This window comes from Camelus bactrianus, chromosome X (genome assembly GCF_048773025.1).
Source record: "Camelus bactrianus isolate YW-2024 breed Bactrian camel chromosome X, ASM4877302v1, whole genome shotgun sequence".
NCBI lineage: Eukaryota > Metazoa > Chordata > Mammalia > Artiodactyla > Camelidae > Camelus > Camelus bactrianus.
The window spans coordinates 105356979-105384772 of record NC_133575.1 but is presented as its reverse complement, the minus strand read 5'-3'; the positions used below and the strand labels follow the sequence as shown (position 1 = coordinate 105384772).

Sequence of the window (27794 nt, the reverse complement as noted above, 5' to 3'; positions counted from 1 at the left end):
TTATTATGCAGACAGGTATCCCTCTACATTTTTAAAGAATTTAGGAATGTATAAATAGACAAGTTCTTTAGAAAGGAAAAATTCAAGAATGAATAAAGCCTTCCAATTTTGACTTTATAACTTTCCAGCAGCAATGGTTAAAGTGATTCCAAGATATATGACAGCACCTTAAAAGTAGCTGATCTATTTCCCCAGTAACATTTCTCATAACAATGTGTTAAAGTTACAAATACTCATACGCACAAATAGCTAATTTCTAAGAAAAATACGCACAGTACTGCAGTATAATGAATGTGGTATCTGCAATAACTTATTATTAGACAATTTTTAACATACACGATACCACTATTTTTTTTTTTTTTTGTGTCCATTCACAGGTTAAAAGTTGTTACTGGAGCCCTCTGTTCTGCACATATTTTACCTGGTGTTTAATACACACAATGCAGGTTTTTTAAAGACCTCTCATGTTTAAAGCTAAGATCAGTGAAACAAGACAACAGTGCAAGAGGTGGAGAGATGTTACGTGACCATATAAAAGTTTGTTCCAGTGAAGTGTCTATATAAGACTAGAAGAAAAGATTGGTTGATGAGCTTCCTGTTGGAAATTGTCCTGTTGGTGCACCAATAAAGGATTACGAGATACTCCAGCAGCTGCAACTTGACCAAAAGGGGTTACCACTGGCTTTGTTTGTCCAAATGCTGCAAAACCTGCACCATTGGGCTGTTGGAAAAAAGCTGTCTGTTAAGGGAAAGCCTCTTGGGCTGGGAAGGCAGGCTGCTAGAAGACGCCACTAAAGCTGGTGGGAAGAATATAGGGAGCAGGAGTACCGAACCCTGCAGGCATGCTCACTGATGCGGAGCCAAATGTCGCTGCTGTTGCTGCTTTGGCATTGGTCCGAAATGGATTTGTAGAAGATACCGCAGAAGGACCAGCAGCAGCAACAAATGGATTTGTGGAAGGTGTAGCTCCAAATGGAGCAGGCACATTTGAAGGAGCAGGCTGTGTCTGTGCACAAGCACTCACTGGCACTGTTCCAAAAACATTATTACTGCTAGCATTACTCCTGGAAGTGTATGCATTACTGGAGGTGGCTGCAGAGCTGAAAATGCTGTCTAGTTCTGCCAGGGCTGCATACTTATCTGAAGATGCACTTGATTGACTGGGAACTGAAACCACAGAACCAACAGGAGCTTTACCTGCGGTCCCAAAGCCACTACCCCGATCACCAGCTTGCCCAGTACTGAAGATATTGTCTAAATGACCAAGTGCTGCATATTTGTCTGTAGTCTGTAGACCAGCTTTGTTCACTGAAACTTTACTAACAGCTGATGCTGTTTGATGACTCTGGGAAGTATTGAAGGTTCCAAAATTAGCACTGGAGCATTTGGGGAAGTTATCAAAATGAGCAAAATTAGCATTTACTGATCTAGCACATCCACCTGTAATTTGCGGCTGAAAAGAAGAGTGACTTGCTGGAGGAAAACCTCCAAAATTACACGAACCACTAGACTGTCCAAATGCGTTAAAGTTTGCAAAATCTGCATTTGCAGAAATTCTGAGCTGCATGACTATTGAAATGTGCAAAGTTAGCAAAATTGGCTGTAGCTGTTTGCTGAGGTGTTGGAGCAGCAAAGATGTCTGAGCCAAAATCACTTAAAAGTCTCCTTTATTTTTGAAGGGTAGTCTTTTCTGGATATAGAATTCTTTTAGCACTTTTATAACTTTGACTATGTCATCCCATCACCTTCTGGCCTCTATAGTTTCTGATGAGAAATCAGCTCTTAAAACTGTTGTGAATCTCTTTTACCTAATGAATCATTTCTCTCTTGCTACTTTCAAGATTCTCTGTCTCTTTCTTTTGACATTTTGATTATCATGTGTCTATGTATGAAATGCTTTGAGTTTATTGAGCTTTCTATGATACGTAAATTAATGTGTTTTTTCAAATTTGGGCAGTTTTCAGATATTATTTCTTCAAATATTATTCCTGCCTCTTCTCTCTTTTCTCTCCTTCTGGGATTTCCACATGATAATATGCTTGATGGTGTCCCACAAATCTCGGAGGTTCAATTCCTTTTCCTTCATTCTTTTTTCTTTCTGTTCCTCAAAGTGGATAATCTCAATTGACCTACCTTCAAGCCCACTGATTCCTTCTTTTGACTGCTCAAATCTGCTGTTGGGTTACCCAAGTAGATTTTTCATTTCAATTGTACTTTTCAACTCCAAAATTTCTATTTGATTCAATTTTATAATGTCTGCCTCTTTACTAATATTTTCTATTTGGTGAGACATCATTCTCATGCTTTCTTGTTTTATAGAGCTGCTTTTATTTAGTTCTTTGAACATGCTTAAAATAGCTGATTTAAACTCTTTGTCTAGTAAGTTCAAAGCCTTAGCTCCCTCAAGGACAATTTTTGATTGTCTTTCTTCCCCAAGTATGGGCCATATTTTCTTGTTTTTTTGGGGGGGTTATGTCTCATAATTTTTGTTAAAAACTGGACATTTTACATAATATAATATGGCAAGTCTGAAAATCAGATTCCCCTTCCTCAGGTCTTTTGTTGCCGTTGGTCATTATTGTTGTTCTTGCTGTTTGTTTATTTAGAGATGTTTGTGTATAAATTACGTAAAGTCTGTATCATTTACTGTATGGTCACTGAAGTCACTGTTCGGCTAGATTAGTGATTAGCTAATGACTAGACAGGATTTACCTTAAGTTCCTGGAACCAGTAAGTCTCCCCGCCTCGTCAAACGGCTCTATATGTGTGTTGAGGCATGTTATCAACACTCAGCCATGTGCTCTAACCTGGCTGGCCTACACTTAAATTCATAGTCATTCTTTGGTGGGGAAAATGTACACTATACATGCTATTAGTGATTATTTTCTGGCACAAGTTAGTTACTTGCTCTGAACTATAATGGATCAAATAAATGTCCAAAATATTAAAGAATCATATTAAATTCCCAAGATGTTTTATTAACTGGAAGGTAACAAAAACTATGCTATAAATAACTCCTTATTGTCCTAACCTATTTTTGCACTAAATTCAATGCTTTAGGAGAAATAATTAATTACGGTTTGCTGCATTAGAAATTCCAAGTTTTGTCCTTTAACTAAATTATCTTTTTGGTTGTATTTGTATTTTGCTCATTAAACTACTATCTTTTCTAAGATGATTTTAAGAAATAATCCAGAGGCCACTTTGATTTTGCTTACCTAAGATGCTGTCAATATAAATTCTTTAATTTTCTTTTATTAAAGGTGAAGTGGGTTATGAAAAAACCATATACTTTCAAGTAACTATGGACTTAGTGATAAAAGAGAACTTTAAAATCTGGCAAACAACACTGTCTGATAGTTGGAAATATTCTGGAGAAAAAAAGTTTCCTTGGCTTAAAGCTGAGAAGTCATTTGAGTTAGTCTGGCATGCAAATTAATGTGCTTGAGTTTAGTGAAGGAAGGTATGTGAATGTCTTGAAGATGAGCAGTTAGGATTATAAATGATAAGGAAGGATGGCAAAGTACAAAGAAAAAAATGATTGAATTTAACAGTCCCCAAAGAACAATGTTCCAAATCTTGCTCAAAATTTTTCAGACTGCATTTTTTTTTTTTTGGTGCTGTGATCATTTATGACTTTTGGAATAGCACATACAACAAGAATTAATCTAACTGGAGAAGAGTCATTCTAATTGAAGGGAAAGTATATAGGCAACAGTAAAATGCCAACTCTGGAAGAAATCTACTTGTAGTGGAATGCCTCTTTAGAGTAGGGCCTGGCACACAATAGGCACTCAGTCAGTATTTGTTGAGTTTGTTGAATAAATTATACTAAAATTTATTATGAAGAGAACACACTGAGCTGAGGTTTATTTTTTACTGAGCATAGGGGAAAGTATTTGCTAAGCAAGCACGCATCCTTAACACAAAGAAATGTTAGCCTAGTGTAGGCTGACTGTGGGGTATAGAGAAAATATTTCTGTATATAAATAAATTTTGTTGAAAACTTGGGATCTTGGGCTAAGAGTAAGCCTTAGGAAGGTGATTTACAACTGTATACATAGTGACAGAACTCCAGGGGCACTTACCTAACTCTGGAGGTAAATGTTTACATTTCAAGGAAAAATGTGGCCAGGGACCTTGGCGACATTTCTAGATCATAAAAGTTAAAGACATATTTGGCCCTTGGAAAGATGCATTTATATTCAAAGAGGCTGGAGTGAGAGCCCAGAATCCTTTTCATTTTGTCTCCAAAGAGGAAAGGTTTCATTCCGTCCTTTCAAGAGAGAAGGAAGAGGCAGCTGCCTCTTTCTTCTGTATTTAAAGAAGAGAAAACCCATTTCTCTGTTCCTCACCTGTGATACAGACCTGGCATGTGTAGGAGATTTGACCTGGCTTTCACCGTGTTCACCCAGGGGTACAAAGTGGGGTATGGCGGGGACTCGAGGTCATTATTTGCTTTTTAACTTAATAACAATAAGCTGCTTCTGATCCAGAACACTCTGTGTGTGCATTCAGAATAAAATTAATAAATATGAATATTAAAAACCCAACACAGACCAATTGTTTTCAAGAACTGTTGTCACAGCAGCATTTGCATTCAAATAAGAATGTGCAATTTTTTTAAAGCGCTTACAGGATTCTCAAGTATAGCACTTGAAAATAATAACATTGTAGGTTATTTTTTAAAAGTCCATAAGTCTGAGTTCTCCCCAAATCTGATTGGCCATCTAATTAATAGGGCCAATTACAGGGATTTTACAAAAATTAAAGCTCATTTGAATTGTATGACTCTAAAGAGATAAGAGCTTTTCTTTAAAAATCAGAACCAAAAAGAAATGCTAAAATCTGGAAGGTTTATATTTTATATTGTTGTTGTTAAGATGATTCCAATTGTTTTTAACTTAAAAAGAACATATCACATCAACTGGGAGACAGGCCTTCTATGAAGGAACAGCTACAGATATTATTTCATTTCCTGTCCACAGACTTTTGAAATAGCTTAGAAAACACATAATACTGTTCAATTTGTGGTAAAGGATAAAACTTTTATGTTCGATGCTTTTGGTTACATTCAGATCAAAATGATAACAGATACAGAGAAGTCAGATAATGAGATTCTGGAAATTAAGTGGACTTTGTGGCAGCAGAAAATAACTGACCTCTATTTTCATTTTGTTTTGGCTATGAATGGCTTCCAACTCAGATGCAAGAATTGTGTCGGCAAAGCCAAGGGCAAGCCTCGAAGGAAGGTGCGTTCGTGCCCAGCTTCCTGGCTTCCATAAAGGTTCAGGCTCCTTGGGGTGGCCGCTCAAGATCTAGCCCAGTTTCACACTTTCTACCTTTTCCTATCTCTTCTCCCCATCTCCTGATAGATACTATGCTCCAGCAATGACAGGTTATCTAAAATTTTGCAAACTTGCTCCATGACTTTGAATATATTTTCCCTCTCGTTTAGAATAGTCTTCCCAATTTAACCACCTTTTCCTCCTGGCAAACTCCAATTCATCCCTTTGGATTCTACTCAGGCATGGCTTTCTCCTCTGTCAGATCTGCCTAGATCCCCCTTCCCCATAGCAACTCCACGACTCTTTCTGTTGCATATACAGACGTCTGTCCTTGCATCCATCATCCTATTCTATAATTACCTGTTTACATTTCTGTATCATACATTTCTGTGTTTTATATTTCCTGTGCTTAACACTGTACCTGGCACAGAGTTGTCACTCAGTGTTTGTTAAATGGGTTAACGAATGGACGCTTGGATGGATGAGTGAAAGAAGGTGTTTGGTTTTATTTTCCTCATTCTTGATCAGTATCATAGAAAAAATAATTTAGAGTATGAAAGGGCTAACTTTGGGCATTGCATAACCAGTCTCCCACTCAGACAAGCAGCCTTAATATAGCATCTCTCCCAAAGGCTCAACCAGCTTGAACATCTCCAGTAAGAAATCTCTACTTTCTGAGTAAATGTATTCTATTTTTGGATGGTTTTCATTTTTATAAGGTTTTGTTTATTTATGCTGTTTATCTGAAATGTGCTTTCTTGTAATTTCCATCTATTTATTCTAGATTTTGCCTGTGTAGTAACACAAAACAAGTGCGCTAGCTGTTCCATTGTCAAATCTGGTAAGAGTCAGCAGGGGTAAGCTGAGTCTTCTCTCCAGGCTAAATGCACAGTTACTTCAACCCTTTCTTGTCTCTTGTGGTTTCTAGACCTTTCCTCAGCCTGGTCACCTTCCTTGGTATAGTCTCCCAATGTGACTCTTAAGCTGCAATATCTACATTTAAACATGAGGCTCCAGATGTGTTCTGCCTCATGTCCAGTAGATTTGTTACTTACTGCATATGAACACTGTTAGTTGGAGAAGCTAATGTCACAGGAGGCTGTCTTCTCTAGCCCTCCTACCAAAATTCACATTTCTGGAGTTCCTACTGCTCTTAGAGGGAGATTCTACTTTATATTCATAGCTAGAGGGTGATCTGTCTTTATTATAAAGCTCAGTACAGTGAGTATGGGTTTATGGGCTGGTGAAAAAAATATTTCACAAAGGGAACAATAAACAAACTGGTGCCAAGAGATTAGGACAGCATTTTCTTAATGCACAAATTGGGGCTTCCAGGCAAGCTGACAATTGCTTCCCGAAATGTCACTAGCTCAGTACATACAAAAGAAGATGTAGATGTGCTAAAGAGGCAAAGCTTTTAGCAACGTTATGTGCAGATTCAGTCTAAAGAGACAACTCCACTCTGCACCTCCACACATAGACAGACGAAATGATTGTTTCCATCAGTTTTGCCAGGGTGCACTGGCAAATGATGCAACAGGGCTACCAAGGCCAGATGAAAGCCAAGAAAACAGTTGTATCTGAACTGGAGCTGATCATGCTATTCGTGTGAATGTTACCCTGATCAAGAGGCTCTTCAGCAACAGATTAAAAGACAGTTATCACACAGCTTCCTTGTTCAGGAGATACTGATTAAATAATACCCACCTAAGTGGGCAAAATGAGATTTCCCAGCATCAGCCGTAGATCTCATCTTTTCATGTCAACCTCTTCCACAATCTCACATGGCCACTTTGACTTCAACTTTGTTGACAAGGGAAGAAATCACGAGAAGCCTATGCTGAGGAAGACACAGCACAAGACACAAGACTCCTGTCTTGTCATAAAGCACTTTTAGTTAGTTACCTGGGTCAAAAAATAACTCTCACAGTGCTATTCTATATTCTGTGCATATTGCCTATTAAAGGTCTACATAGGAAACAGCCTGAATTCAGTAATTACACATGCACGCGCACACACAAGCTCAGCATTTTAAAAACAATACTGGGTTTCTGCTGAGGATTTTGATGATTTTTTTCTTGGAAGTTTCAGAGGCTTGCCTCAGTCAACCTCTTCTCCCATACATGTAAGAAGATGAATGTCTCCCAAACCACACAGCGCTCACTGAATACTGATAAAACGTAGCCACAGTTCAAAGTGAACTTCTACAATCTTACATTTTCAAAGATTACAGAGAAAAGTCTTTGGATTCTTGACAAACGCAGTAAATCCTTTACCCTTTTCTTTCTTATGGGTTAAAGTACACGCTGATGTGTGAATCAGTGGTCTCTATCTGCTGATATTTCTTCTGGAGACATGGAGTATCAGATATGTGCTTTCTTATTCTGTGAGTTTCAGAGAGAAAAATTTTCTTCAGAAACAATTCTATGTGAAAGAGAAAAGGAGCTATGACTGATGAGATTTTGTATTAATCAATTTGTCGCAATTGTTTAACATGCTACGGCCAGTTAATAAATATAACAATCCAAAATGAAGAAAGATGTTCACTTAAAATGATAGTAAAAAAAATTGACTGATCTTCAGTGTTCACAGAAACTTAGAGCCGGAAGGGGCCACCATGACTGAATTTAACTTGGAATACTAAGAATTGCTTGTATTTCCCAATCTCTATGTGTTAAGCACTGTACTGATCATTTACATGTATTTTCTTATTTACTCTCCAAGAAACACTACAAGGTAGATATTGTAATTATCTCCCTTTCTCAGGCAAGGCAACTGAGGCCCAGAGAGGTTAAGTGATTTTTTTCAAATTCACACAAGGGGTAAGTTGAAGAACTGCCTCTTAACTTCTGTCTATCCTGGCCTGTTTTTTTAATTCTAGAGAAAGAGAAACTGAAGGCCAGAGAGGATCAACTATTTTTTCCAGGTTGGACGTGTCCGCAGTGGCAGGGTCACGGCCATCAGCCAAGCCACCTGACACGTCATCTAGTGCCCTCTCTGTGGCTTCCGGCCTCCAAGCTCTTCAGGGAGATAGAACATGTTCCAGACAGTTGAATCAATATTCTTTCTTCGACAAGAACTCAAAACAAAAGCTGAGCAGGAAGTCACCTTGGTTTTGTCTTGCAAAGCTTATTTACTAAAAGGAAAAATAGAAAAATCTTCTGTCCCTTAAAATAGCCCTTTCTGGGTCTGCGGCTACATAATGGGCATACTCCGGCAAATGGAAGCGGGTTGATAGTGGGGCGCAGAAGAGCTGTCTTTGCGCAGAAAATGATTCAATAGACTTGAGTTCACTGGCTGCTTTAGGCACTGGTTACGTGGTACATCCATTACTAGGGAAAAGCTAAGAGCAGTTTTGAAAGTCATTCTCAGTAAGCCCAGAAAAAAATATGATCTATTAAAAATAAGAAAATGTGTTTTGGCTGCTGTTATTGATGCTTGGATGCTGGCTGATATTTAAGTAAGGCCGAGTGGGGGGCTGGAAGGCATGTGAGCATGTGTTTCATATAAGCCTGAAGGCACCAGTCACTGGGTTTATCCGAGGTTGGTGCAGGTCACAAATGAAACCAATGACCTGGGTTCAGACTGATTATCTAATGATTCCATAGTGTGTCAGCTTTGTCCTCCCTTTTGTACCCTGGCCTGTGCTTTGCAGTCCCTCGGCACGGAACACAGATCATAGCATATAGTAGGTGCTCGATGATTGTTTGCTGATTCAATGGGGTTGACTCAGATTACCAAAGTTCAAAGGGCTGGACTCCACTTACTGGAAAGACTTAAGAAATATAAAAGACGACATAAAGGAGCTATGTGTTCTTTTATGAGGCGCTTTGACTGAAACAAAAGGTTTACAAGTATTATTTTCTGGGGTTTTTTTTGCATTGTTTTTTCCCCCTCTATACACTGGGCAACTACAGCTCCAAGCAGATCTGTCCTTGGCTCCAAAATGAAATGCTGAGATCTCAATTACAATGTGCGAGAGAATTAACCCTACGTCACAATATGGTGTTGGGAAAAGTGTGGTGTACACTTTGCCAAGTTCACGATGACACAGAAGTGCTCACACCTTCCCCTACACACACACACAGTGCCTACTTACAAAGCCAGTAGGGCCGCAGGTAGTCCTAACTAAGGAAGGAAGGCTCTTCCAACCAATGTTAATCTTTCTTTACTCAAGGGCAAAAGCGGTCAGAGAAAAGCTCATCTCCTGAGATAGATGGAAACAGCAACTGAGCCCTTTGGCATCATCCATTCTTCACCTCGATGTCTCCTCAGTTCAGTCTTCCATAAAGACATTTCCTGCACATCATTTATAAACTTGAAAGGGAGGCAATTGATCAGAGCACTTGTTCCAATATCCTGGGGGAGGAGAGCTGGATTTAAAATAACCTTAAAATGTACCTGCAGCTGCCCATTTCTCAGGGCTGTTTTGAGAAGAAAAGGTCAGCAATGAAACCTTAAAGCAAGTAAATGTTACGTTGCTTCCAAAGGGGTCATACATTAATTCCTTGAATTTTATTGCTTAGAAGCAATAAAATAATCCTTTAAAAAATACCTAGTAAATGTCAGATGTACAGACTCCCCTGGTTTTCCTGCCACTCCTCTCCCAGCCTCTTGAGACATTAACCCAGCAAGACATGCTTTGAGGCTTTGCCCTTTAAACTTCATACTAGTTGTGTGACTTTGGGGAAGCTGCTTAATCCCTCTGGGACTCAGTTTCCTTGTCTGTAAAATAATACCCGTATCTTCAGAAGGTTGCAAGAATTAAATTAGGTAATGTACCTAAAAACCCTGGTAAGTAACAGATGCTCCATGAATTAGTCCCTTTTTCTTCCCACCTACTCCCTCAATATAACACCAAGAAAACTCAGTTCCTGCTCTTCAGAAATGTATAATCTAGTGATCAAATCAACAATAATACACTTGAAAACAATTAGGTAAGAGTGTCAGGCAGCAGATGGTGGTAAAGATCCAAAGGGGTTCCAAAAAGTGCTCATGGAAGCTTCTTAGAGGAGGGAAGATTTAGAGAAGATATCTCATTGTCATCTTTGCATTTTAAAAATGTATGTAGAGAGATTTTTAAGTGTACAAATGAAGGAATGAGCTCTTAAGGTGACGTCTTAAGTCACACAACTTATAATGAGAAGTACTGGGATTCAATTCCAGGTTTTCTGGTTCCAGGTGCAGTGCTTTTCCCAAAGCAAAGAGGCTGAGCCTGGACGGGCAGAGAGGATTTGGTTAGGCAGAGGGAGTATGAGGCAGGAGGTACAGCAAGAAAAGAGATACAGATACGACAATATTTGCTATCAGAGCAGAACTACCTCATGTTCTCACCACCAATTCCATCTACCCTGATGCATTCACTCTGCCTTCCTTCTTGCAGTGACACGCAACACGCTCTTCCTTTAATCCAAGCCCAAAGACTAGATTCCAACCCATCTCACCTTTTTAAGGGCTCTATGCCTGCAATTTTCTTATTTCTCACTTTTCATCAATTTCTCTCCCTAGTCATAGAAAACCCTTTCAGAAGAGCTGTCTCCAGTTGCTATCTTTATTTCCTCACTCCCCTTCCTCTTTTCTCAGGCTCCCAGTTCTGCCACTCAATGGAAACGGCAATTATCACGGCCCACAATGACCCCTATCTTCACCAAATTCAGTAATCATTCTCAGTTCTGATCTTTATTCCTCTCTCGGCAGTATTTGGCATGGCTGATGACTCCTCCCTTCGGAGACCTCTTTCTTCTCTAGGGCTCCAGAAATCCACGTTCTTCTGCTTTTCTACTTATTTGGCAGATACTTCACAGCCTTCTCTGCTGGCCCCCTTTTCTTCTCTGCCAGACTCCTAAAGGTTAGAGGACAAAAGCTCGATTCTTGGACCTTATTATGGGCTAAATTGTGTCCTCTCAAATTCCTATATTGAAGCTCTAACCTCCAGTACCTCAGAATGTGACTGTGTTTGGAGATAGGACCTTTAAAGAGGTGATTAACTTAAAATGAAGTCTTTAGGGTGAGCCCTAATCCAGTCCGACCCGTGTCCTTATTAGAAGAAGAAATTTGGACACACAGAGATACCCAGGGCACACATGCGCAGAGGAAAGCCCATGTGAGGACGCAGCAAGAAAGTGGCCATCTACAGGCCAAGGAGAGGCCTCAGGAGACATCAACCCTGCCGACACTTTGATCCTGGACTTCTACCACCCAGAACTGTGAGAAAATAAATGTCTGTTCTTTAAGCCAGCCAGTCTGTCCTGTTTTGTTATGGCAGCCCTAGCAAACTGATACAAATGATCTTCTCTGCTTTCAGTGTCTATACACACCCTCCTTCTGGTTTCATCCAGTGCCATGGCTCTAAATACCATCTATTTGCTGACAAGACCCAAATTTCTACCTCTAGCCTGCCCATTTCTTATAGCCAACTACCTACGCCACATCTCCAGTTGGAGGTCTAACAAGCATCTTTAACCTGGCAAAAAAGCCCCCAGTATTTTCTTACTCCAAGACCTATGCTTTTAACCACTGTATTATATTAGAGCTAGTTCCTCGTACATCTCTATTAATGTGAGCTGTGACTGCATTATTAGTTTTTCCTTTGGTCTATTTGTTTTTGTTCTTATCAAAATACTGGTGACTCACACGGTACTTGAGATATTTTTCACTTGGAGTGCTGTCAGGACAAATATTCCTCATGATGTACTTTGGCAATTGACTTTTAAAAACCTAAATGCAGTTCTTTGACTTTAGTCTTGTTAAATTTCATCTTCTTGGTTTTGATCTATCCTTATAGCAGATCAAGATTTTGGAACTCATTTCTGTCACCCACCATGTTACTCTCTCCCTTATCTTTGTGTCATTTACAAACTTGATCATTACAAACACAACTATTTTCATCTAAGTTTTAAAAAAAAACAATTTGAACAGTGCAAGATCAAGAATAGAACTGTGGGGGCACTTGAACATCTAATAATGTGCCCTCTGGCAACGGCTACCCAAGCAGTTGCAGATATAGCTAACTAAACCACCATCCATCCCTTGTATTGCCATCTTGTTCTCTAGGATGTCATATGAGATTTTGTCACATGCCCTGCTGGAACCAAAATATCGCAGAATGATGGTAGAGTGGTAGCAGTGAGAAAGGAAGAGAGATGAGATCTCTCAGAGGGACATGAATTTGACGGCCTTTGGGTAGGAGAAGAGAGTAGGGACATTCAAGCACAGTGCAGAGGGTGCATCCTGACAACTCACAGATTGCAAATGTGGGCTTTACTTTTCATTCTACCCAGAGGGTTTTAAAATTTGATAAGTTGCCCAACAACACAAATGACTCTCAATAGCGTTATGCTGAGTAAAAAAGGCAATATACTCTATGATTCTATGCATATGATATTCTAGAATATGAAAACTATTCTGTGGTGGAAAAAAACCAGATCAGTGGTTACCCTGGGTGGAAAGATCTGGCCAGGAAGAAGCACAAAGGAACGTTCGGCAGTGCTGGAAATGTTTTATATCTTTTGTAAATATCTTCTCCCACTCAGTCAGCAGTCTTTTCATTTTGTTGACAGTTCCCTTCCCTGTGCAAAAGCTCTTCAGTTTGATGTAACCCCATTTGTTTATTTTTTGCTTTTGTTCCTTTGCCTGAGGAGACACATCCAAAAAAATATTGCTAAGAGCATACTGCCTATGTTTTCTTCTAGAAGTTTTATGGTTTCAGATCTGACATGTGACAATTTAATCCATCTTGAGTTTATTTTTTGTATGTGGTATGAGAGAGTAGTCCAGTTTGAGTCTTTTGCACACAGTAAGTTCTTAGTAAATAACAGGATCCTGTCTTAAGGGCTTCAGTGAAAGATGTTGTCAAGATCAGCAGTCGGGGTGAGTGGTAAACAGGAGGACAGTGCTAACCTTGACAGAAACAGGGAAGTTGAGTTGGGATTTGGGGGAAAGAGTAGGCAGAGGATAAGACGTGTCCAGTTCTAGGCAAGTGGAGTAGCGGTGATGGCTGGGTATTTGAGCTGCAGCGTGTACCAGGCATCTGAAGACAGGAAAGTGAAGTTTACAGCAGACATCAGGGCTGGACAAAGTTGCAAAGAGTCCCCTTTAAATAGGTTACAGGTGGAGACATAAGAGTGGGTGAGAACTTGGAAGCAGATAGTAGAGAGGCAAGCCAATGTTCAAGGAGTGAACCTTGAAGACCATCCACGAGTTAGAAGCAAGAGGGAAAAGTAGAGAAGCCGGAATCTGTCCCCAAAACCAAGAGGAGAGAGTGTTTTAAGGAGAGAGGTGTGAATGAACAGAAGCTTGTGGAAGCATAACAGAGAAAAGAGGTCTCCATTCACTTATCAAGCGATAGAGAGACCATGAGGCCTGAACAAGGGCTTATGACAGCCTGTTTGGCTTGCTTGCTTCTCCGGGTGGCGGGTTTTTCTCTGACAGTCAGGCCACAGTGTCACGTAGAAACCAAGTGTCACGTTCTTTAGGAAACAGAATCATCTGGATGCAGTCATAATTCTGGTAGTCCTACTGTGGTTGAAGCAATATATACCATCATAGAAAAGAAAAATAAAATGTCTTCTTTATATCAGGCATAATTAGACTTTGGGGGAACAGGGAGGGGAGGTCAGTGATAAGCTTTTAAATTTTTCATATTTCTTTTCCTTGTGACTTGGTATGAAACTGATTTTAAAATCAACATTATATTTGACATTAATTTATAAATATGAGACTAAAATGATATTTAGTTATATTATTTTCCTAAAATCCATGGCTGAGTTACATTAAATCTTCCAGCATTCCATAGTAAGTGAAAATGGTTTAAGCCAAGATAGCACTATGAGTTAAAAATCTCTTTTTAAATATTCTATAGCTTGTAATAGCCTATAATGAAAAAGAATATGAAAAGAAATATATATATGTGTGTATAACTGAATCACTATGCTGTACACTAAAAATGAACACAATATTTTAAACTGAATATACTTCATTAAGGAAAGCTTTTTTAAAATCACTACTTTAAACAATACTATACTGGAGATATACAGTTATTTTAAAGCCTTTGATTATAGTCATTATTAATGAGATTAAATGTGCTGGGAAAGAATAAGATCTTTATCTTAGCTCAGTGCCAAATTTTCTGTTTGACATCAGTTGTACATTGATACTAAAGAAATGTATAAAAATGCACTCAATCTAAAAAAAAGCTATAATATTAATTCCCCAATCATCATTATTTCCCAAAATTCTTCTTAAAAGTGCTCTTAGGAAATGTATTTCCAGAAACTCATGAAATTGCACTTGGGATTTCCTCTGTTCATAAGTTTAGCAAGCTACTGGTTTATCCGCTTAGCAAATAAAGCCACAGGAAGGGTTTTGCAAGTTTCATCTATTTCTGTTGTTACCATTTTCCACTAGGCTGCCTAGCCCGCTTCTTTAAGCCTAACTTAAATGTTCCAAATGTTAGCAGTTTTCATTTACAGCTTCCAAGTGATAAGATCTACAAAAATTTCAGAATTCATATATGAAATCAAATTCTCAAGACTCACCCAGAGACCAAGCTATTCAACTTTTCCAAATGCCAGGCACAAGGATGTATTTACTCACTGACAAATTTCAGTCAATTGTCCAGGTATCTTTTGTTTCCCTTCTAAAAGGTGGGTAAATATACTATAAGACAAAGGAAATGTGTGCTTTAATTACTAATGTGCCTACACCTTATTTCTTATGGGCACTATTTTAGTACTGAAAGTAACTGGCCATATTTAAATAAATAAAATGTATCATTATCACAATACGTCTTGAGATAATCCAGAATTCTCCTTCAGCCTGTTTCAAAATTAGTTATAAACTAGTAAATGGTGGGAGAGGAAAAAAAGTGACAAAACATCAAAAAGCCTCATGACAAACCTGACTTCCACCACCAAAGTATTTTGACGTGAGCTGACATCTTTTTCATCTTGAATAGTATTAAAAATTGTTTAATTAGGATTGCACGGTTTGCTTCAAATTTAAATCCAGTGAAGGTCTTGTTGTATAGTAACTTGTAAAAGATTTTCACAACAAGGTAAGCTGTAATCACCTGATCTTGAAAAGGAAGAAATTTCAAGAGAGTCTTCTATTTGCGAATGAAAGCATAAATTATATTCTTTTGTATTTGAAGTCATCCATCTTCTTTTAAACTTCATTTATCACATGCTCTCTAACCTAGTGTAATGGTTAAATCTTTCATGGAATTCTTTGTTTTCATGTACAGTCAACTCTTGATTACCTCAATTCAACAATACAATTGAACAAATATTGAGCATTTGTTAATGGTGCAGCTAATCTAAAACAGCAAACCGTTTTAAAAAAAATAATTCATATTTGGTTTAGTAATACATTATGATTTTATTATAAAAATACCTTGATTTGTATAGTGCTTTATAATGTTCAGAGTACTTTCATATACATTATCTCATTTGATTTTATGCAGATTCGGTTCCCTACTTAGGAGAGGCTGATTTGGCTTCAGCTGATTGATATTAATATTAATTTGCATTCACTAAGCACATACTGGCTGAACAGCAGGAGCAGGCGGCTGCTGGAGTGTGCTGGGGAGAAGGAGAGCTCGTCTGCGATTAGAGCTCTGAGGTGGACAATGGCGCTGATGCAAATAATAAGGCGGTAATGACCACACATACACACTGGCATATATGCCTTAATTTATTTTTCCATCGCTATTAACCACGGAAACGGGCATTTTGGAGGTTTAAAATGGATAGCTAATTATGATGGGCAAATAGGATGGCATAATAATTGTGTTTGGATGAGTCACTCACTCGAGATCTAGTAGTTGAAGAAACCTTTGTGACTATCCGTATTGACTCTGGGAAAAGAATTTAAATGGAAATGAACACAGTAACCACAGATAAGACTTCAGCAGCAGCTCAGAAAGGGGAGGCTGATAGCAGCAAATCCATTAGCAGAGGAGCGTTAGATACTGATTTAAGCCAAATAAGAAGCAGCAGCCATTTTACCTCTGGAAGCACACTCATACTTCGGCTTCACTGGGAGGGCAACAGGAGGCGTGCAGAGAATGTAAACAGTAGTTGTAGAGCCTGGGTTTGAAGTCCAGCTCTTGTACTTGTTAAATCTGAAATTCAGCTGTCCTAGCTGTAAAAACATTTCACTTGTCACAGGATTATGACGGGGATTCCAGGAAATAATGTGTATAAAGCACTCAACACTGGGCCTCGCACATAGTAAGCACTCAATAAATGGTAGCTATTGCTTGGAGTAGTTTTTAAAAATTATCTTAACTCATCACTTATCATCTCTGGGAGAACCAGCCACACTCTCACACGCAAGGCAGCTATTTGGAAACAGAGTGGCTGCAGCAGGCATCAGACAGTTGGTCCGGGCAGCAGGTGCAATATACAGGGGCAGGTCACTCGGAAGGAGGAAGGGCCAGGTTCATTGCTTTTATGCAGAGAGTGAGCTTAGGATAGACAGGAGTTTGCACAGACTGGCCAGCAGAAGCATTCTGACAGAGACAGGAAGCCAACCTCACTGCTTTCCATGGAATTACGAGGTGGACAGAAGGGGGAGAGGCCTTTGTCTTCTCTTTAAGTGTGGATCACAGGAGTCTTGACATCCAAGGCAGATCTCTCCAAGTCACCTCCAACTGTCAGAAGCGGATTGTGGGTTTGCAACCCCAGCAGCCTAGAATGAGAGGAGAGGCCCAGAGGGGTCTAGGCATGGAGAAAAGAAAATTAAACAAGGATCTAAAGCAGGAAGTCAGTCTGACTTGACTGATTAAGGCCCCTATCAGGACAGGAGCACATACAGGGGCCTTGGAAGGGGACAATCTGTCAGAAACAGAGGCTGTAAGGCAAGAATCAATGACCAATGCAGTGGTCATTCTGGATGAATGCAATGCCTTCCCAACAGAGAGGGAATGTGATGGGTTAGCCCAAGTTTCTTCAGACCGTGAAGTTCCTGTTAGTTTCTTCGGGGCCACAGATCCTTTTGGAAATCCAATGAAAGCTATGTATTGTCCCAGGAGAGAAGCAGATGTACTCCTACCCACAAGATGCTGCATGCAATTTCAGGGGATTTATGGACCACATTAAGCTCAGATGAAGAACTTCTGCTATCCAAAGTGATAGGTTAGACTGGAATCGGTACCGCAAAGATATGCTGGCAGTTCCAAATCTTAAGAGAGAATAAAACAGTCATCCAGTGTTTAGCTCAGTATTGAGCAAAATGGGAAACAGCTAGTTAAACTTTCTCATCAGCACATGGGCCTTAAGGGTCACAAGCAACAGTGCCATTTCATTCTCAAACAGCCTCCAGTGTCCACCAAAGGAACTGTACAAGCTCTAGTGAATTCTTCATGAGTCCTAAGGGCTATTCTAACAAGGAGGAATAAGAGAAGAGTGAAACTCGAGAAAAGTCATCCTCCCTGTTGGGCAAGAGATGGTTTCAGAATTTCAGCTCACAATCTGTCATTTACCTCTTTACATCTCTGCACTTTACGCTAAGAAGAATTTGTATGGGGCCTCAGAGCCACTGTTTCTTTTGCGTATTACCTTTCCCTTCCTCAGCTCTGCCACCAGCACAGACTCCATGGGAAAGATGGAAGAGCACTAGCTGAGCACTTCAATGGTCACAAATCGAGTCACCACCATAAATAATGGAATATTTCTTGTTTGGACACTTTCAAGTTCCACAACTCCAGAAATAGCAATTTAAATGACTTAATTTTCTTCTCCATTGACTTTAATGAAGATCTCCTTAGATTCAGCCATCCGGCAAACGTAAACTCTCAAATAGTGTTGCTGGTGTTTGACTTGGGCCAGGAATGTCTGAGCAACGGACTTTGGTTATGCAACTGAAATATGAATTTGGATTAGATGCTCTGATGACAAAGCCCTAGATGCTCATTTTAAAAGTTAGCACACTCCAATACAACTGCAGTGGCATTTCAGACCCTGAAGCCGATGGACCCAAAGTCAGCAGATGCTTACGCTGACTCTTTTTATTTTGTTTGGTTTTTCCATCAAGGACATCTTTAGCATCCACCTAGCACCCTGGGATTCTTGGATACTGGACCTCTCCCCTTCTTCTTGCCCCTGCTGGTTGAGCAAACCAAATACAGCCTTGAGCAAGTTCTGATAGGCTTCACGTCTGAGTGCCAGCACTGAGGAGGCCCTGGGGATCCTCTCAGCCACATGACCTCATTTGATGTTGGAGGACACCTGAGCTCAGAGATGGGCAACACTGGCTTTGAGAAATCTGGAGGCTGGACATTTAAGGGGCAAGGATAAACAAGGGTAGGATAAAGAGGAAAGTGGATATCAGAAAGCACCTGAGACAGAGAAGTGAAAGTTCTCAGCCCAGAATCACAGCCTGATTTTAGATTTAAGATTAGGATGTCAGTTTTCTTGGACTGAAGACATTGATAGCCTAATAATCCCAAATCACCTGGGACGGGCATAAGCGTTGTTAAAAGCACCTTCCTTTTTTGCATTTCCTGTGTTTTATATCATGACCTTAAGATGACATTAACAAAACCTTACTGTGTATACATTTAAATATAATGACAATTTAGATTAACTATTGTTAAATATTCTCCTTTAGTCATTGTAAAATGAATTATCATTTAATCACAAGTTTGTCCTCGGGCTAAACTAATAATTATCATGCCCTGAAAAATCCCCCTCACCTGCAGGCATTGTCAGGGCATTAGGCCACCAGTTTGAAAATTAATTTCTCTGAGTGGTGTCAATGAAGGTGACGTAATTGTCAGTGTGGGCCAGCACCTTTCTACCCTGACACCTCAAGATTAATGTCAGAAGAGCCCAAATGTCTTGGCTGGACAGGAATGATCTGGAACACCCAGAGAGAATGGGGTGAGACCAAACACAGACTCCCGTACTTTCAGTCTCAAAATAGAATCGCAGTTTGCGCATTGAACTGATACCTTGACTCCTAGGAGCCTGCTGACTTTTGATTTGGCCATGTTTATTCTACTCTTCTCTTCACCTCTCCCACTACAAACACTTGAGTGGTTACAGATTGTTTGATTTTTTTTAAACAAAAAGACAAGAAGAGCAAATGATGTCTACAGTAGCTTATGTTTACACAGCCCTAACAGTGAGCTGTACGCTGGGCACGCTTCTACATGCTCTATATGTTCACATCATCCCACTGAATCCTCACAGTAACTCTCTGAAGTCAGTACTGTGATGACCCTCACTTTACAGCTAAGAGGCATCAAGGCTATCACCGGTCAAGGGTTCCCCATTTAGTAAGGGGCAGATCCAGGAGGTGAATCTGGGTATGACTGGCCCCTCAAGTTCATGTGGCAGGCTCTTCTGCCTCCTAATCTACAAGTGTATATATGTAAGTGTTGCTTTCATAGGTTCATAGCAGCTTTCAGGATAACAGAGCATCACAATACTAGGAGGACACTGGCCCAAGCATATGATGACCCCAAGGGCTTAGAGCTTGCATGCTGATACCCTTTCTTACACCATCTACCTTTTTGTCCTCACCCACGTGCTTGTGCCCCTCCGACTGATGTGTCTTCATTTAGGCTCTGGAAAAACCCGTCTACTAGTCCTGAGGCTTTTCTTCCCTTATGAGCTGGGCCGTTGGCCTGGGGTGTGGTGTGGGGGAGAGGAGAGAGATAAGACAGAGCCCAGTCTTTGTCCTTGTAAAGCTCATGCTCTGTCTTGTCTGGATTCTACAAAAGTCTAATAGATTGACTGCAGAAGTCTGTCTCGATTACCACTGAACAGCTGGACATAAGAGTCTGCAGGAACAGGGCAGAGGGAAAGAAGTTTCAAACAGATGCACTGTGGAGTCAGTGGCGCAGAGAGAGCCCAATCATACAGTAGAAGGCACCAAATCCAACTTGTCTGTTTAAAAGCTTTTTCTTAAGGGCATGGGATTTTTGCCTTCTCCTTCTAGTCCACACAATTAGACAATTGAAGCATATGAAAATCATTAAATAGGTCCTTTGATAACTGTTATATTTTAAGATGTGGAGATGAGTCTCAAGAGAAAGCGTGTGTCTTGGAAACTTGGTCACAAATCAAATATTCTTCAAAATGTCTGTAGCTAATCAGAGAAATTCAAGTACAGCTCTTGCTGATTGATAGGCGTGACCAAGCAATTCCGCACACTCTATAAACCGGCCTCCGTGCAACCACCCACATATTTGCTGATACCTGGGAGAAGCACAATATAGTTCAAGCTCTGGTGGAAGTGAGAGAAAGCTTTGAAAAGGCTGTTTTTTTCCACTCCAGAAATAATATATTGCCCATGACCATCATTTCTCAATCTCCCTAAAGGATCAGCCTTCAAAGATTTAAATAACTACAAGGGGATTTAGAAAGTCAGACCAGAAACAGCCACAGGCAAAGATTAGTGTCAGGAAGGCTGACAGGTAAATTGTCATGATGGTGTGCTAGGTGGAGGGAAACGTGTACCCGTCACTAATTTCCCTCACTAATTTCCTCTAACAATGGGGCAGCCCGACCCTGTGCTCCAACTCCACGGATTAAGAAGAGAACAAAAATAATGAGTATAAATCAAGCTTAGTGCATCATCAAACATATGATTAGTTAACACTTAATGAGCACCCACAGTCTGCTGGAAGAAGGTCCATCACCACAATAGCAGCTTATTTTTATTCATAACCCTTCAATGGAAAGCAAGTAGCACAATCTGAGAGTTCAAGTTCACTTCGGCTTCCAGGTCCTCAGAGGTGGGGAATAACGTTACTGGGGCCAGGTCAGATTTGTAAAGCCAATGAAAAAAATCAGTCCTTTTGGCTATTCTTGGCTCATTGGGACTCAAAAATAAAAGAGGGGGGAAAAAGAAAAAAGAAGAAAAGAAGACAGCCCACCGCCGAGCGAAGCAGGCCAGGGGAAATGCACACTGAGTTCAGCAGCGGGGAAACCACTGCCATGAAGAAAAAAGGCAAACACTTCGGTTCCGTGTGGAGAAGTGTTCACCCAGCTCGCCTCCCCTCTGCCCCAGAAAAACGCTGGCTCGTCTGCACTGCTGCTTTTCCTCCGCCTCCCTCCCTGTCTGAAACGTGTGTTCCCCTCCCTCGGCCCAGTAGCTTCATACTTGCAGGACCCAGTTCAGAAAACACCTGCCCATCAAATGAACGAATGGACTAAATCATCCCCAACCTGCCAGGCCCAAGCTGTCCCTGACCAGCCCTTCTCTTTGTTAAACTTACATGCTACTGTGTAATATTAGAGATCATATTTTCCTAAACAAGTCTTGTTTCCCCTGAGAAAGGAAGGAGATCTATCCCATATAGACAGGGTAGTGGCTAAGCATCGGACTTTGAAACTGGCCTGAGCTGGCCCCAGATACTGGCACCCTATGAGATGCGAAAGAAAAGCATGCTGCTTGATTGCTGTGGAGTCTTGGCATACTGTCCCATGAAAAAGGGGTACACGGGAAAAGATCCCGTTTAGTGGACCATCAACATCAAGAAAAAACAAAGACTATTCTAAAATGTGAAGAGTGCTCATTTCTGGATAGAATTGCAGGCCACTTTTCTCCATTTCCTGAGGTATTGGCTCTCCACTCCGTGGTTTCTGATCTCTCCTTCCCACACCTATTAAAACCAACTCCCAAGCCCATTTTCAGATTCCATACACATTTCGGGTCTGCTTGTGGTCGAAGAAGGAGACGTGTCAACAGCAATTCCCTGAGCTCCCACTGCAGGCCACATTGTGTGTATACACCACATCTTTATCTAATCATCTGTCGATAGACAGTTAGGTTGCTTCCATATCTTGGCTACTGTTAATAGTGCTGCTATGTACATTGGTGTGCACGTATCTTTTCAGATTGGAGTTTCCTCTGGATATATGCCGAGGAATTGGATTGCTGGATCCTACAGTAACTCTATTTTTATTTTTTAAAGGACTCTCCATACTCTTTTCTATGGAGGCCAGAACAAATAATCCTAAAATTGATATGGAATCACAAAAGACTCAGAATTGCCAAAGCAATACTGAAGAAAAAGAACAAAACTGGAGGCATAACCCTCCCAGACTTCAGACAATACTACAGAGCTACAGTAGTTAAAACAGCATGGTGTTGGCACAAAAACAGACGTATGGATCAATGGAACAGATAGAGAGCCCAGAAATAAACCCACACACCCATGGCCAATTAATCTTCGACAAAGGAGGCAAGAATATACAATGGAATAAAGACAGTCTCTTCAGCAAATGGTGTTGGGAAAACTGGACAGCAACACATAAATAAATGAAGTTAGAACACTCCCTCACACCATACAGAGAAATCAACTCAAAATGGCTTAAAGACTTAAACATAAGACAGTACACTATTTGCCTCCTAGAAGCGAAAACAGGCCAAACATTCTCTGACATGGATCTTAGCAATCCTCTCCTAGTGCAGTCTCCCAAGGCAACCGAAATAAAAGCAAAAATAAACAAATAGGACCTAATCAAACTTAAAGGCTTTTGCACAGCAAAGGAAACCTTCAAGAAAGTGAAACAACAACCCACAGACTGGGAGGCATCGGCATCCCAATTTTACACATAAAAAAAGAACTATGTTCAGAAAGATTGTCACTTGTTCAAGTCATTTAGCTAATAAATTGCAAAGATGGGATTTTGAGCAAAATCTGCATGACACCAACCTGAGCTTACAGGCACTGTGCTGAAAAATGGTGTGCTTACTTTAAGTCGGGTGCTTATTGCTTTTTGATCGTCTCTCTGATGCCTATTCCAAATGTCCCTGTGCTCTAGCCACACCTAGCAGAAGAGAAGTATAGCCCAAGGAGGCTGGACACAGGAGCCAAGGAAGGACAGAGGGACGCCTATCTCCCTGCTGAAGGGCTGCACTTCAGTGATAGAACTTCAGTACACATGTGCTTTGATCTTTTTCTAGAATTTCTTCTAAACCGTCCAATAGCATAGTTCTCACACATTTTGGTCTCAGAATCCCTTTAAACTCTTAAAAATGATTGAGACCCTCCAAAGGCTTTTGGTTTTTGTGGTCATATTTATTGCTATGTGTCATGCTATAAATAAATTAAAATTAAAAAATGGAAAACTATCTATGTATTATTTCATTGACAAAGAAGATAAGAAGTCCATCACAAATATTTTTATGAAAAATAGCTATATTTTCCAAAACCAAAGTAAATTTAGTGAGAAGAGTGGCATCTATTTACATATCTGCAAATCTCTTTAAGGTCAGGCTTAATGGAAGACAGCCGGATTCTCATGTCTGCTTCTGCATTGTCCGCAGCTACGTTGTTTGGGAGGCAAGATATGTAGAGAACCCTGTCCCTCGCAGATATGTAGTCAGGAAAAGGAAGTAAGTGTCTCGGGGACCCCCAGGATTCCTTCAATCCCACTTTGAGAACCCAGACTTTGAGATTTGCTCTTCTAATGTCCCCTGGTTACCTGCAAACGTTATATGAGGGCCACATCTATGCCAAAGAAAAACAAAATAGTGCCAGGTCTTTTTCAGGAGGAAAAAGATTTCAGAGCTGCCAGACCACCACAAAAATAGACTTGGCTTAAAAGAATAGCCCTCCATGAACTGAGTCAGTCCAGGAAGCCAAACAGCCTAATCGCCCAGGCTCAGAATGGGCTAATTTAAGGACTGGCAGAGGGGCATATAATGCTGCTCTGGAATTGGTGGCACAACCAACTTCTTCCCAAAGTGCCCAGCTGGAGAGGCCTTCTTATGCAGTCTTATTTTTATCTCAGATTTTGAGAATGTCAGGACCAATTAAACACCCACTCTAGTGTTCCAGGCTAACCCATTACGTTTCCATTCATGCATCACCATTATTAAAGGTAATTTGTAGGCAGACGAGAAGAATCCAAAAATGCCCATTGGGGCCCTTGTGCCTCTTTTAGAGAGAACAGAATACATTTTAATAGAAGAGAATCTTGCTGAGTTCTGGGATTTTGAAATTGGAGGGGGATGCATATTCATGTGTGAGTTGGCAAAATACAACCTCCGGACTCCTAGGGAGCAAAGGAAGTTTTCTCAACGTTGGTTACAACATAACATTGAACCTGACCACTAAGAAAATCCAACAGCTGTTTCAGATTCTCTGATTGGAGGGTAAACAGTGGGATGGATGGTGGGGAAACGTGTTTCCTGAAGGCCCACGTTTGGAGGGAGTTTAAGGCCTTGCTGCCAAACCTGGGAAACCCAATCATCCAGTTTGAATGTCATCGTCAACTGGTGTCTGGAGTCCTGTTCTAAAGGAATAAAATGTGAATATGACCTGAAAAACTGTATGCCACTTAAGAGCATGCACGAAAGGTCCTTCTTTCAAATTTGCCAAAGGGTCCAGAAAAGGCCCAAGCTGAGGGCAGCTTTGGGAGAGGGGCAGGCTCTGCTTTGCCGGCTCTTTGAGGGGGTGAGGCTCCAGCTACAAGATTGCCTTATATTGACGCTAGCCTCCTTTCCTGCTCAGCAGTGCCTGGGTCCTTCTTTGGCAACATCCCATCTCCCGATAACGTCATCTCTAGGAATACCTGCTGGCTTGCTGAGAACCAGAAACACATGTGAACCTGTCAACTGCGTGTTCTCCTGCTGTAGACACTGACCGTGAGGGCTTTGTGCAGACCATGCAGGCAAATCATTAAAGGAGGGAGGGGTTCAATTAGAAAAATGTGCATCTCTCCACCTTCTTGTCTCCCACCCTCCTCCCCCACCCCACACATGCAGATGCTTCCCCACCAGGCGTCGTGTGGTGCTATTTTGGAAGGTGGCAAAATTAGATAGTTGGGTAAACTCAGCAAGGACATTTCTGTGGTGAGACAAAATATCATGTTTTATCTGAGCATCTGTAATTTCCAAGCTCATTATTGTTCAGGCTTTCTGGTTAGGGATAGAAGAAGGAAAGTCAGAAGAATCTTCTCAAGTGATTAGAGCGATCTGGAAACCCTCTAATGTATGTGTCTGCACAGGGAAGCTGTCCTCAGAGTAAGGGTGATGGAATTTCCGGCAATGGTGAAGTGCTCTGTGACGTTCGTACTGACTGGGCTGCAAAAGTGCTGCTTGGATATATGTTCTCTGTTTCTCTCTGTCTACGTATCTCTCTGTCTCTGTCTTTCTCCTTTGCTCCAGCCCGGTTTCACTCTCTCTGTCACTCCCACACCCCTACACTTCAGCACCATGGAGCTCTGTAGAGGGTAGTATTTACCCCACCCATCTGTCTACTTCCTTTTTTAAAAAAATATTTTTCCTTCCAGTTTTATTGAGGTATAATTGACATACAGCACTGTATACTTTTTTGTGGGGGCAGGTAATTAGGTTTATTTATTTAGTTATTTAATGGCGGTACTGGGGATTGAACCCAGGACCTCGTGCTTGCTAGGCACTCACTCTACCACTGAGCTATACCCTCCCGCTCTGTGACAATCTGTCTACATCTATCCTTGGGTCCCCTGAATCTTTGCTGCCACTCACCCTGTGGAATCTCTTGCACAGCCTGGGTACCCTGGGGTCCAGAGCCTGCTCTCCCAGCTGCTTTGCTCAGCCTCTCTTTCCTGCTCCCTCTCAGACCCAGTCACTCTTTGGCATTCACAGCTGCCACCCCAGCCCCTTTCACATGGCCCGGGCCTCTCAGAAGTTCTCCATTGGCCCAGACATGGCAGATTTTTCCAGATGCTCTAAGCTTGTGAAGGCTTCAGCTCAGTCACATCAGAGGTGTGAACAGGGCTCAAACTTCAAAATGACTTCTTTAAGCAGCAAGATGAACAAGAATGTAACAGGTTGTTAAAAAGAGAAGCATGTTTCTCAGAGGCCACGTGGTGTAATCGTTTTGCAGCCTCCTAGACCTCTCAGTCCCCATTTGGATACTTACTGGCTGCATGATTTGGGGCATGTTATTTAACTCTCTCATGCTTCAGTTTCCTCATTTTAAAATGGGGGAAATATCCACCTCTACGTCCCAGAGTTGGTGAGAGGACTAAATGAGATAATGTGTGTGGAGTGTCAGGCACATAGTAAGTGCTGAGAAAGATGCTAGTTTTCTTCTTCTCATGGCTGAATGTCTCCAAGGACATTCTTATCTTTTACTTTCTTTCTTGATGTGGAAGCAGTATTCCAATTTTCCTGATCCATTCACCATGAAACATACATGGGTCTGCATATAATGAAGATATGCTCAAGAAATCCAAAGCCTGGAAATTTCCCAGGTTCCTCACTCAATATAGGGCAAACCAAACCAAAAACCATAGGCAGTCAAAATTATGACGGAGACTCACTCAACTTTAAGAGCCCCAACACACATGTAAATTTTCATATATATATACACACACTGTACTAACAGAAACCCCTTAGTTCCAAAAGTTCTAAGACCTCTAAAGGTACTTACTTTGAGGGTAAGCCAAATGCCCAGCAGATAGTGGGATTCCAGATCCCAGAAACTCATGTTCCAGCAAGAACACACTGCCCCTAGTGCACTATGAAGGAATGGTTTATGTTGGGGTGGGGATGAGGGGCAGGAGGAGCAGGAGGGAAAAGTCAAAGGTCATCCAGTAAATCAAAGGCAGAGACAAGACCAGAGCCCTCAAGATTTAAGCCCTTGCCATTAGATCTCACCTGTCCCTCAAACACTCTTTATAGGATCTGCCATTGTCTTAGGAAGGCTGCCGGGGGTGATGACAGCAGTAAATAACCAGATCCCTGTGGTCACTCTTTATTTATCTGCTGAGCACTCTCCTAATCTTGTCTCCATCCTTTCGGCACCAGTAGCTGCCTGTCTTCCCACTCTTCTCCTGTTTCAGGCTTTCCCCTTCTCCAGGCTTCTTGGAGTATCTGTAAACAATCATCCAGGAAGCAGCCACCTGCCTTGGGGCTTGCAGTTGAAATCTCAGTCCTCAATTGGTGACATTTTGTCCTAGGCTGGTCTTTGGCACTGAGGCCTAGGGATGGGAGAGCGAACTGGCTTCAGTGTGCTCTTGGGACAAGAAACAACTTAGTGAGCAGAACAAATGGCAATGACTTTGAAGTCACTGGCCCAGGGTCCTCATGACCAACTGGTTTCAGTTGCTTCTGTATAATCCCAGAAGTAGCCAGGGTGGGCATTTGGGGCACCTTAGTGAGGCCAAGGAGAGATTCTGGGATAAAGTCAGGGAAACAGCCTTCTTAAAGTGCTAGAGGAAAAGTGAGGTGGCTAGGATGAACGAAAGGATGAGGGCTGTATGCATGAAGTTTATGCACATCAGTCTCCTTGCTCCGAGAATTCATCAGCTGATCACAATGTGGTATTAGCCTCAAGTGTCTCACAATTAAGTGCTAATTCTCAATGAAGCTGATATTACAGAAAAATAGCTCAAGTCAGAGCCCAGGATATCTCAATGTGAAGTAAAAGCTATTTAATACATTAAAGAGGATAGTCATCAGGTAATTTCCATTTCCTATGAATTTGATTCCTGTAGCATTAGCCACCTCAGTGAAGAAAAATTATTTTAAAAATAATTCAGGTGACTTCTGCAG

At 41.0% G+C, this 27794-nt stretch overlaps 1 pseudogene; it reads right to left on the bottom strand.

Moving 5' to 3' along the window:
* Window positions 1-566: 566 nt before the first annotated feature.
* LOC105067075 (arf-GAP domain and FG repeat-containing protein 1 pseudogene) overlaps window positions 567-27794 on the bottom strand; it is a 124699-nt pseudogene continuing 97471 nt past the window's right edge.